Source organism: Onychomys torridus, chromosome 8, assembly GCF_903995425.1.
Source record: "Onychomys torridus chromosome 8, mOncTor1.1, whole genome shotgun sequence".
Classification (NCBI taxonomy): Eukaryota; Metazoa; Chordata; class Mammalia; order Rodentia; family Cricetidae; genus Onychomys; species Onychomys torridus.
This window is the reverse complement of record NC_050450.1, coordinates 45,425,622-45,437,919: the sequence shown is the minus strand read 5'-3', so window position 1 is coordinate 45,437,919 and position 12,298 is coordinate 45,425,622.

The following is a 12,298-nucleotide window of genomic DNA, read 5'->3' as shown; positions in this document are numbered from 1 at the left end:
GGTCCTGCATATCCAGTTGATCAAGCAGTCCAGGCAAGAATAGTTTCTTGCCCAAATGGCTATTTTTGCCAAGGTGAAGATAAATTCCATATGAAGTGTCTTCAATGCCCATCTTCCTCTCTGAAGTAAATTGGTGCTGCCAGGAGCAGACATGTCTCACTGTCCAGAAAGTCTAAATTTTAAAAGTATTTTAAATGCCATATTCTGTAGGTCTTTGAAGTATTTGAAGATTACCTATCTATCTGAAATATCTCTATGAATATATAGAAGACTTAACTAACATGGCTATGAGTATGATTATCATAGATGACTAATTATTAATTTATTTTTAATTATCCATTACAATTTAAAATGAGCTATACAAACATAATACCTTAAACATGAGTAGAAATGTACGCACAGTATAACAAAATTAACTTTAAGTTTGTATCTATAGAATAAAATCCATACCAATGTAAAACATTTTAAACAAGTTGTTGCTCTTTAGAAGTAAGTTCCTTAATCTACCCTTTCATCCTATTATATCTATATCATATCCCCTTTTCTTCTTTAGAAAGAGATCGCATTTATAATCAACCTGTTTTAAATAAAAATACTGTTTTTGTTTTTTTTTCTGTCCCACACCACGTGGGGAGTCAACTCCAGTCTGTGCTCTGAACGGGGAGTGGACACAAGCCACAGGAAGCCTGAACCAGTTTTCAGATTGCTTCCTCCCACTTTACTCTGGTGCTGCAGGATGCCTCTGTACAAGTTCAACACCATCCTCTTTTCTGATCTCATCTCTGCTCGCTGTCCTCTAGACCTGTGTCCTGCCCCTCAGTTCCTCCAGCCCACCTAGCTCACCCTGAAAGCTGTTATTTCTTCCCTCCAGCACAGATGGCTCTGTCCTCAGCTCTCCCTTTAGTGGCTTCCTCCAAAAAGGTGAGTGCTGTCCTCTAGCACCTTCACAGAGGGCTTCTCCTGACATCTGGCTGAACATCCTCTCCACCTGGCATCACTGGTATCTCATGCCACCCTGAGCATTTCCTTCAGGGTCATTCAACTGCACTGTGGATGTTTTTCTTTAAAAAAAGAAAAAAAAAACCAAGATGTTTATTTATTTATTTTATGTGTATGTGTGTGCCTGCATGTGTGGATGTGTACCACATGTGTGTAGGTGACTGCAGAGGTCACAAGAGGGTGTTAGATTCCTTGGAATTGAAGTTGCAGGAAAAACTGTGCTCTAAGTGAGTGCTAGAGGTTGAACCTGGGTCCTTTGTGAGAGCAGCAAGTGCCCTTAACCACTGAGCCATGTCTCCAGCCTCTGGGCCTTCTTATTGTTCATGCAGAGCATCTAGTGGTGGTCTTTGTCTTGACCTACCATGACTGACAGAATTTCAAAACTGCATTTCAAAGAAGTCTCTGCTTCCCAGGTCTACATGAATTTTCAAGACAATCTGTGTTTAGTGAGACCACAGATGCTCACATGCACACGATTTTAAAAACACCCACCAAGTGGTATCCCTGGGCCTTCGCGGATTGAGAAGCAGGGCAGAGGCCCTGGAATCTCTATGAGGCATTTTCCTGTGTAGATTTCATTGTTTCAATGGACAATAGCTTGTCTAATTAGAGAAATTAAACACTAAGCAATACTGTTATGAAGAAGTGGATATGGCCTTGGGTAAATTCCCAAAGCCTCTCTGAGTTCCAGTTTTCTCATTTACAAAATGAGAAATTAAATGATCTCAGAGGGCCCTCTCTAAGCTCTGATATTCTTTGATTCTTTCTATCCTATTTCATAAATCATAACCTGTGTGGACAAGAAGATCACCAGTAATTGTGGGGGACTGTTGTAATTTTCTTCTTAAGAGTAAATAAAGTTATGGATTTGACTTCTGCTTCCAGAAACTGAGCCATATAGCATATGACTCATTCATTTAGTGGTGTATGCTGAGCCCAGTCTGTTGGCTGGAGAGGATTTGGGGTGCAAGGGGCAGAGCTGTGAACAAAGAGATGAGGCCTCTGTACTTACAAGATCAACAACAAAAGTAAAATGAGTCACGGTCATTACAGGCTGTGATGGGGGAGGGGAGCAGCCTGTGAGAAAAAGAGTATCTGGAGAGCCCATGCTCAGAGAGGCCTCTTGAGCAGGTTCAAGGAGTAGTTGTGGGGCCTGGTGTGTGTGTGTGTGTGTGTGTGTGTGTGTGTGTGTGTGTGAGAGAGAGAGAGAGAGAGAGAGAGAGAGAGAGAGAGAGAGAGAGAGAGAGAGAGAGAGAGAGTTGGTAAAGGGCTTGCCTTGCAAGCCTGAGGACCTGAGTTTGATTTTGCAATTAACGTTGGGTGTGGTGGAGAGTGCTTATAATCTTAGCCATGGGCTGGCAAGATGGCTGCTCTTCTAGTTCTGAGTTCAATTCCCAGCAACACATGGTGGCTCACAACCATTTGTAATGAGATCTGGTGCCCTCTTCTGGTGTTCTGCGTGTACGTAGGCAGAACACTGTATACATAATAAATATATTTAAAAAAATTATCCTAGCCACAAAGAGGCAGAGACAGGAGGATCTCTGGGGCTCATTGGCCAGACAGCCTAGCCTACCTGTTGAGTTCCAGGCCAGTGAGAGACCCTGGGTCAAATAAGTAAGATAAATGGCTTCTGAGAAACAGTAGCTGAGGTTGTCCTTTGGCCTCCATACACATGTACATATGTAAATATGTACATACGTACACACACACACACACACACACACACACACACACACACACACACTGGGAAGGGCATTCCAGAAGGAGGACCATGTGTGCAAAGGCCTGGAGATGGGAAGGGCTTTGTTGGAAGAGGCAAAAGAGACTATTGAGGCTAGAGGGCCTTGGTGAGGGGAGACTGAGATGGACCAGTCTGAGAGCAGACAGGGCCAGCTACCATCTACCACAATGCCGGGGGTCCCAAATTTACATTCTGTAAGCACAGCAGACAGTGGGGAGAGGTAACTCTAGAAGATGCTGGTGTACTCTGATAGGGCTGTCATTACCAAAGATGGTAAGTGGATCCAGATAGAACTGAAGTAGAACCGACTGGTCTTAGCAGTGAGGCAGATAAGGAGACTGAGGCAAAAAATGGGATGAGTGGAGGGGATAAACATGGTCACAGAACTAAGCAGCTACCATGCCTGATCAGAAGCCTGCAGAGAGCCACCCTCATCCAGGGCTCAGATGAAAGGGTTCCTTTTATTTCAGCAAAGTCCCCACAGCAGAGGGGAAGGTGATGTAAGGAAAATCTGCCCTTGACTTTAAGGGGTTTAAGGGTATCTTAGGTTGGTAAGATCACACACAATAGAGGCTGCCATGACATTTTAAAATTTGCCTGCAGATTTTTTTACTGTTTCCCCTGGGATATGACATCAGTGTCTCTCCTCCCCTCTTCTCCAGGTGAACTCACAACTGCTTTGAGCATGAGGGCAGAATGTGGAAGCAATGTCACGTGCCAATGGATGCCACTCATCCAGAGAAACTCAAAAGATGTTCATGCTTGGAACCTGAACCTCCATGACTAATGGCAACACTTAGGAGCTTGAGGTCAGCCTTGGCCACACTGTGAGTTCTGAGCAAGCTTCTGTCTCAAAAGCAGGAGCCAGGTTTGTGTTCAGTTGTCAGAGTGCCTGTTTAGCATGTATGAAGCTTAGGTTTGGTCCCCAGCACTGCATAAATGGGTTATGGTGGCACACACAGGAGGATCAGAAGTTGAAGGTCACCCTTGACTACATAGTGAGTTAGAAGTCAGCCTGGGATACATCAGACATCATCTCAAAAACAACTGAGAACAGGCCCAATACCCCAAAACAAAGCAAAGTGACAGATCTTGGGTCTTGGAAAGAGGCATCCTAGAAGCTGACAGGAACCCAGAGTCTGTCATCCACTTGACTGGTGATGTTGACCACACCCCATTTCTTCTTTGGGACCAGGTTCTTTAGTCCTGACTTGGACACCAACAAGGTTTTGGACACTAAGAACTCCTTGCTTCTCTTTGAGGAATGGCCAATGGAGGAAGAGTGAAATCGTGAAAGGCTCTCAAAAGCCTCTCCAGCTCCAAAGGGAAAGAACCACAAAGGGCATCCAAGCTCAACTTCATTGTCGTCATGGCTACTAGAATGTGCTAAGTACTATCTGTGTTAGTGGTCACTGGGTCAGCCCTTTGAGGTGGGTGTGATGTTAGAGTTAATTTTAATCTCCTTTTGCTTTGAACATGATTCGTGTTTTTAATTGAATACTAGCTTTGCTGGAACCTAGGCATTTTCCCTAAACGGCCCAGTGGCATGTCTAGCCACAGGGCTAGATGGTCAGGCTGTGGGTCTCAGATTTAAACCCAAAATTCGACTCTCCCTTTTACAGTTTTAAGCCTCAGATGAGTTACTTCTTTCTTTTATCCTCCAAGGTTCCTGATTTATAATCTGACAATAACCGGTCTCTCTCTAACACTGGGCTCCTGGGAGGGCTAAGTAAGTGACCTTTGATGACAAGCCATCACTGTACCATTCAATGTGGGATGCTGCCTCCCTTCTTGTCTTGAGGGTGAAGGGCTGACATTGAGGTGCCTGGTGGCTGGCCTTCGTCATCAGACTAACACAGCCTGGAGCAGGTTAGGCTGTGGGTGTGGTCCTGATTATTAATTGATGAAGGTACCTAGAGGAGGCTGTGGGTGTCCGCACCCTGTAAGAATGAAAGAAACAGGCTTGTGTGATGAAGCAACCATTCTCGGTCTTCAAGCTATCTCAGTGGTGAGAGTCTCAGATCCTGTGAAACCGCTCATGACTAACTCCGTGGGTAGAAAACGATAATCCTAAGATTCTTGACCACTTGCCCTCCTTGGCACAGGCCTGGCTGTACCTTCATAACAGATGAGGACAGGCAGAAGATGTTTCTTGGAGCTGGGGCCTCAAGTCAGGCCTGCGCACAATCTTCTGACTGAAATCCAGATGTGCCACTTGCCCTTACTGGTCTTGCCTGGCCAGATTAGGAGAGGGATGGGCAGAGGCGTTTCAAGTGGTAGAGGCCAGAGATGCGAGGGGTCATGGGAAGCGTGAGCTTACACAGAATGTCAGCTGGTAAGAAACAAGCAAAAGAGAACGTAGGAGAGAGAAAAACAAATAGAATGAGAATACAGATAGAAAATTGCCCTGGGGCAGGGGAAAGGGCAGACTGAAAGCTTGGGGATGCAAGAAGAAGCGTTGCTACAGGTCAGACCTTTTCCCCATGTCTTGATTTTTCTGTGTCAAGGACAAAGGTGAAGGGACACACGGAGAATCTGAGAGCATGGTCCTCGGGAGAGCTAGCCCTTGAGTGGAGTCATCCATTATTCATTTGTTCATTTACTGAGTGCTGGATGTGCATGTGGCTGGTGAGGCAGTGGGACGGGGAGGTTTCTGTGCTGCAGTTAAAAGCCCTGGCTTGGCCTTGGGCAACTCATTGCACTCCCCTGAGCCCTTTCTCTTGTCTGTAAAATGGGTATGTGAGGACTGTTTCTGTGTCCTTGGAGACTTATTTGAGGCATAAATAAGGCTGGATGTATGGAAACCATTAGCAAGCTGGCTCTGCAGACAACCCTTTCTTAGTGGATATTGGAGAAAAGAGAGGAAGCTGAGAAATTCCGTTGAAAAGTCACACATCAAAAAAATGTCCCAGAAGTCTAGCTCATAAAGTCAATCTTCTCTAGGTCTCTGTCTCTCTGTCTCTGTCTCCATCTCTGTCTATCTGTCTCTCTGTCTGTCTGTCTCTGTTTCTCTCTCTCTCTCTCTCTCTCTCTCTCTCTCTCTCTCTCTCTCTCTGTGTGTGTGTGTGTGTGTGTGTGTGTGTGTGTGTGCTTTTGCTACTGAGGGCCAGAGGTCAACAACAGACATCTTCCCCATCTCTCCCTCCCCTAGTTTTTTGAAGCAGAGTCTCTCACTTAACCTGTATCCCACTGATTTGGCTAGACTGGCTGTCCAGGGAACACTGGGGATCCTCCGCACTCTGCCCCAGCAGTGCTGGATTTACAGGTATATGCTGTTATACTCAGATTTTACACAGTTAGGCGATGGAACTCAGGTTCTCATGTTTCATGGCAAGAACTTCACAGGCTGAACCATTTCTCTAGCCCTTACTTAATTTTTTTTTTTTTTTTTGTAGTGTCAGCTCTTGGTCAGTTACATCAAGTCTTACCTGAGGGGTGTTTTTCATTTTCCTTCACATGAAGGGTCACATCCCCAGCAGCCACCTGACATTCTCACTTGATAGATGGTGGAGGCCATGAGTTAGGACTCTCAGGCTCTAAGTCTAAATTTATCCACTTTCATCCATGTGATTTTGTGGAAGTGTCTTGTCCTTTATAAGTCTTGGTTGTAATTTACAAAATGGGGGATACAATCATTGTTATCTGCCACTTGAGACATTGTGAAGGACCCAGACAGACAGCAGTTGTGAAAAGGCTTTGTGTCTGAGCAACAGACTCTCAGGGAACAGCAACCATCACTCTGAGAGGACCAGCTGTGGAAAGGAGAATTTTCTAGATGTTCTAACAGAGCGTGTAGATTTTTTAAGGGCTTCTGAGGGCCAGTACATGATTGGCTGTTCATGCCTCTATATATGAGAGCAATTTGCCTCCATTATTTGTTCTCTTCCTGTGTTGTATTTGTCTGTTCAGCTTGAGTCCTCATGGTGTTTATGTAGTTAATGTGTCTTCTCATTAGAGGTGGTGAGAAGTGGTTAATGCAAAGTCCACAGTCAACTTCAGACTATCAGGCTCTGTTGAACTGAAAGTAACAGGGTTCTTTCAGTTCAACAGAAGTTCCCCCATCTCTCAAAAAATGATTCAAAGAGAAAGAACACACACACACACACACACACACACACACATGCAGAGAGAGAGAGAGAGAGAGAGAGAGAGAGAGAGAGAGAGAGAGAGAGAGCGCCTTTCTAATAAGCTTTATGCCCAAGGTTGAGGAAAAAGAAATTTAATGGGCAGAAAGGAACTGATATAAGCACCCACTTATTGCTTCTGTAATTGTATCTAGAAGAATCTCAAGTATTTATGACTTGGAGCTGACACCATGCCAAAGGGACAGCTTGTTAGGAAATTGTTCTTTACCTCAGAGTGTAGGAGGCAATGGCAATCATGGAAGATAAATGGTTACACTGGCAGCTTGATTGTCAGGATCACAGTAAGGACCATGTGATTAGGAAGTAGTAGGTGGTAACTTTCCAAAACAACGGATGTTAGCATGTGCTAATGATTTGGAGAAAAAAATTTGAACTTAAAAATTAGTTTTAAAATTTTATTTATATATGAGTGTTTTGCCTGCATGTATGTAGACACACCATGTACATGCTGTGCCAGTGTGGGACAGATGAGGGCACTGGATCCTCTGGAACTGTAGTTACAGATTTTTGTGAGCCGTCATGTGGGTGCTAGGAACTGAACCCCACTTCTCTGCAACATCAGCAAGTGCTCTTAACCACTGAGCCATCTCCCCAGCCTTAGACTTTGAATTTGTTTAAACCATCTTGAAATTAGTTGCCAGCTACAGAAGTAGGTGTGGCGAGAGTTCAAATACTGGTTGGTTTTCTTTGTCTTAGTTGTCCAGTTCCTGGCTGGCCATTGAGGGGTAGATAGAATTCCCTTGGTGGTGCGAGTTGGGAATGTTTCTAAAAGTAGCTCAGGCAAAGGAGACCATGGATTCATTCCCACTGTTGAGAACAACCAGGTCCTCAGGCTCAAAGGACATCAGGACTCTCCCTTTATCATACTTCTTGGCTTGTGTAGAGAGCTTTGTTCTCTGTAGAAAGGTTCTTCTGTGTGATGCAGAAGACACTTCAAGTGGTTTTGAATTAGACTCAAGGACTCCTTTTTATTTAAACACCAGGTTTTTCCCTTTTATCAAAAATAGATTATTTTTTCACAGAACGTATCCTGATTATGGTTTCCTCTCACTCTTCTTTTAGTTGCTCCCCACCTTCCTTGTCATCTGAATGCACCTCATTTCTGTCTCTCATTAGAATACAGACTTCTAAGGGATAATAAGAGAAAATACAAGATAAAATAACCAATACAATGGAATAGGATAAAACAAACAAAAAGAAGGAAAAGGACCCAAGAGAAGGCACAGGAAACAGATACAGCTGTGGAGCTGCACTTGTTTGCATACTCAGGAATCCCATAAAAACAAACGGGAAGCCATAATATACATACTACATACACATATGTATATTATGGCTTCCAGTTTGTATATATACCTAAAGGACCTAGAAGGTAAAAATAGAGAAAAATGTAAATAAAATAAAGCAATAAACAATAAAAATATAGAGATCAGATAACAAAAGCCCTGACATTATGAGACAAAAATATGGTAGAGTTCATTTTCTGTTGGAATCTACTGCTGAGCATGCAGTCTACCCTTAAAAGTAGTTTGTTTCCCTAGTGAGACTTCCTTGGAGGAAACTAAATTTTCATTTGCCAGGGGTTATCAACTGGAGTTAGTTTTTGGGTTAGGGATGGAGGCATGTGTCTACATGTGTCTTCTTCTTCTTTTGGCTTTAGGATCCCCATCTGGTGCAGACCCAGGCAGGCCCTGTGCATACCACTTCAGTCTCTATGAGTTCATATGTACATAGATTTTATTGATTTAGGAGGTCTTGTTTCCTTAGTGTCCTTCATCCCCTGCATCTCTTACACTCTTTCTGCCTCCTCTTACATGGGGTTCCCAGGGCCCTGAGGGGAGGTAGTTGATGGAGGCACCGCAAGGTTCCAAGGTCTCTCTGCATATTATCTGGCTGTGGGTCTTTGTATTTGTTCCCATCTGCTGCAGAAGGAAGCCCTTCTGATGATGGCTGAACAAGGCACTGATCTACGAGTATAGCAGAATGTCATTAGGAGTCATTTTTATTGCTGCGCTGTTTTAGTAGTATTTGGTTTTACCTAAGCCCCTGGGCTACCTAGTCTCAGGTTCTTGATCATCCCAAGCAATGCATGTTATGAGTTCTATCTCATGGAGTGGGCCTTAAGTCACAGCAGATATTAGTTGTTTAGGCTCACAAGCTTTATGTCACCGTGGCACTAGCATATCTTGCAGGCAGGACACCATTGTAGATGCCAAGGTTTGCAGCAAGGTTGGTGTTTATGTTTCTTCTTTGGTAGTGGGCAGAGTACCTTCCCATACAAAAGATGCCAGCATGTAGGGGTGAAGGCTCTATGTAGACACCATCACAACTTCTCCATGTTCAGTGAGTTGTGTAGGTGTTTTCTTCAGCAATAGGGCCTTACTTTCAGTTTGTGGAGAGCAACCTATAGTCTTGACAACAGCTTAAGTTGTTTGGAGGTTTTTGTAGGACCCCTTTGGCCAACAACTCAATTAGATGTAACTCACTTCTGGTACTGGAAGCTTTATTTGGTGAAAAGATATGTACAGTTTGGGCTCTTTTGCTCCCACTATCTGGAGGTTTCATTTAGATTTCCTTCATATGGTTATATATTTTAGGAAGCTTCTACTACCACCTCCCCCCAAAATTGCCCTCAATTTTAGTTGTCTGTACCCATATCCCCTCCCTTATTAACCTCTTCCCTCCCCTCCCACTTGGTTCTCTTGTTCCATCCATCTATCTATTCCCTCCCCACCTCCAGTCCCTTACTCTATACCTGATTTCTATGGTTCTATGGATTATAGTTTGGTTATCATTGACTTAACAGCTAATATGCACATATAAGTGAATACATATATTTATCTTTCTGGTTCTGGGTCACCTCACCCAGTATTACTTTTTCTAGTTCCATCCATTTGCCTGCAAATTTCATTCTTTTTTTTAAAAACAGCTATGAAATATTCCATTGTATAAATGTACCACGTTTTCTTTATCCACTCTTCTATTGGGGACATCTAGGTAATTGCTAATTTCTGACTATTGGGAATAGAGCAGTAATGAACATGGTTGAACAAGTGTCCTTGTGGTAGGGTGAAGCATCCTTTGGGTATATGGCCAAGAGTGGTGTAGCTGGATCCTGAAGTAGATTGATTCTCATCTTTCTCAGGAACCACCACACTGATTTCCAAAGTGGTTGTGTGAATTTGTACTCCCACCAGCAATGGATGAGTGTTCCCCTTGCTCCATATCTTTGCTAGCGTGAGCTGCAACTTTTTTTTTTTGGTTGTTGTTGTTGATTTTAGCTGTTCTGACAGGTATAAGATGAAATAGCAAAGTGATTTTGATTTGCATTTCCCTGGTAACTAAGGATTTGAATGTTTCTCAGGCATTTGAGTTGCTTCTTTTGGAAATTCTGTTTAGATCTGTATCCTATTTTAAAATTGGGTTATTTATTTTCTTCATATCTAGTTTTTTGAGTTCTTTATATATTTTGGACATTAGTCCTCTATCATATGAAGAGTTGGTAAAAATCTTCCATTTTGTAGGCTGCCACTTTATCAGAATGATGGTGTCCTCTGCCTTACAGGAGCTTTACAGTTTTATGAGGTCCCATTTATTAATTGTTGATCTTAGTGCCTGAGCTGTTGGTATCCTATTCAGGAAGTTGTTTCCTGTGCCAATGCAATCAAGGCTATTCCTCATTTTCTCTTCTGTCAGGTTCAGTGTATCTGGTTTTATGTTGAGGTCTTTGATTTATTGGAGTTGAGTTTTATTCAAGGTGATAAGTATGGATCTATATAGATTCTTCTACATGCAGGCATCCAGTTTGACCAGCAACCTTTGTTGAAGATTCTGTATTTTCCAGTATGTATTTATGGATTCTTTAACAAAAATCAGGTGTCCATAGGTGTGTAGATTTATGTCTCGGTATTCAATTCTATGCCATTGATCAACATGTCTGTTTTTGTACCAATGCCATACTGTTTTATTATTATAGCTCTATGGTACAATTTGAGGTCAGTGATGGTGAAACCTACAGCAGTTCTTTTATTATTCAGAATTGCTTTTAGCTAGCCTGTTTTTTTTTTTTTTTTTTGTGCTTCCATATGATGGTGAAAATTGTCCTTTTAAGATGTGTGATGAATTATATTGGAATTTTGATGGGGACTTCATTGAATCTGTAGATTGCTTTTGGTAGGATGGCCATTTTTTACTATGCTAATCCTACTGATCCATGTGCATGGGAGATCTTCCCATCTTCTGATATCTTTTCTGATTTATTTCTTTCAGTGTCTTAAAGATTTTTTATCATACAAGTCTTTCACTTGCTTGGTTAGAATTATCCCAAGACATTTTACATTGTTTGAGACTATTGTGAAGTGTGTTATTTCCATGATTTATTTCTCAATTTGTCATTGTATATAGGAAGACTATTGATTTTTTGTGAGTTAATTTTGTTTTCAGCTACTTTGCTAAAAGTATTTATCATCTGTAGGAGTTCTCCAGTAAAATTTTAGGGTCACTTACATATGCTATCATATCACTTGCAAATAAAAATACTTGGACTTCTTACTTTCCAATTTGTATCCTCCTCAGTTGTTATATTGATCTAGCTAAGACTGCAAGTACTATATTGGATAGGTATGGAAAGAGTGGACAACCTTGTCTTGTTCCTGATTTTAGTTGAATTGCTTTGAGTTTCTTTCCATTTAAGTTGATGTTGGCTATGGACTTGCTGTAAACTGCTTTTATTATGTTGAGGTATGTACCTTGTATACCTAATCTCTCCAGGACTTTTTAATCACAAAGAGATAGCTTTGGTCAAAGGATTTTTCTGCATGTAATGAGATGATCTATGTTTTTTGGTCTTTCAGTGTGTTTATGTGGTGGGTTATATTTAGCAGTTTACATGTGTTGAATCATCCCTGCATCCCTGGGATGAAGCTTACATGATTGTGGTGGATAATCTTTTTGATGTGTTCTTGGATTAGGTTTGCAAGTATTTTGCATCTATGTTCATAAGGGAAATTGATCCATAATTTTCTTTCTTTGTTGGATCTTTATGTGGTTTGGGTATCAGAGTAACTATGGCCTTGTGAAACAAATTGGGCAATGTTCCTTCTGTTTCTATTTTGTGGGATAATTTGAGGAGTCTTTTTTTAAAGTCTGGTAGAATTCTATGCTAAAGTCATCTATCCCTAGAATTAAAAAAAAAAAAAAAAACCAAAAAACTTTTTTGGTTGGGAGACTTTTAATGACTGCTTCTATTTCACTAGGGGTTGTAGGTCTGTTCAAATTGCTTATCTGATCTTGATTTAACTTTAGTAAGTGGTATGTACCAACTAAACTATCCATTTATTTCAGATTTTCCAATTTGGCGGAGTATATGTTTTAAAAATATATCCTATGGTTCTCTGGATTTCTTTGGTGTCTA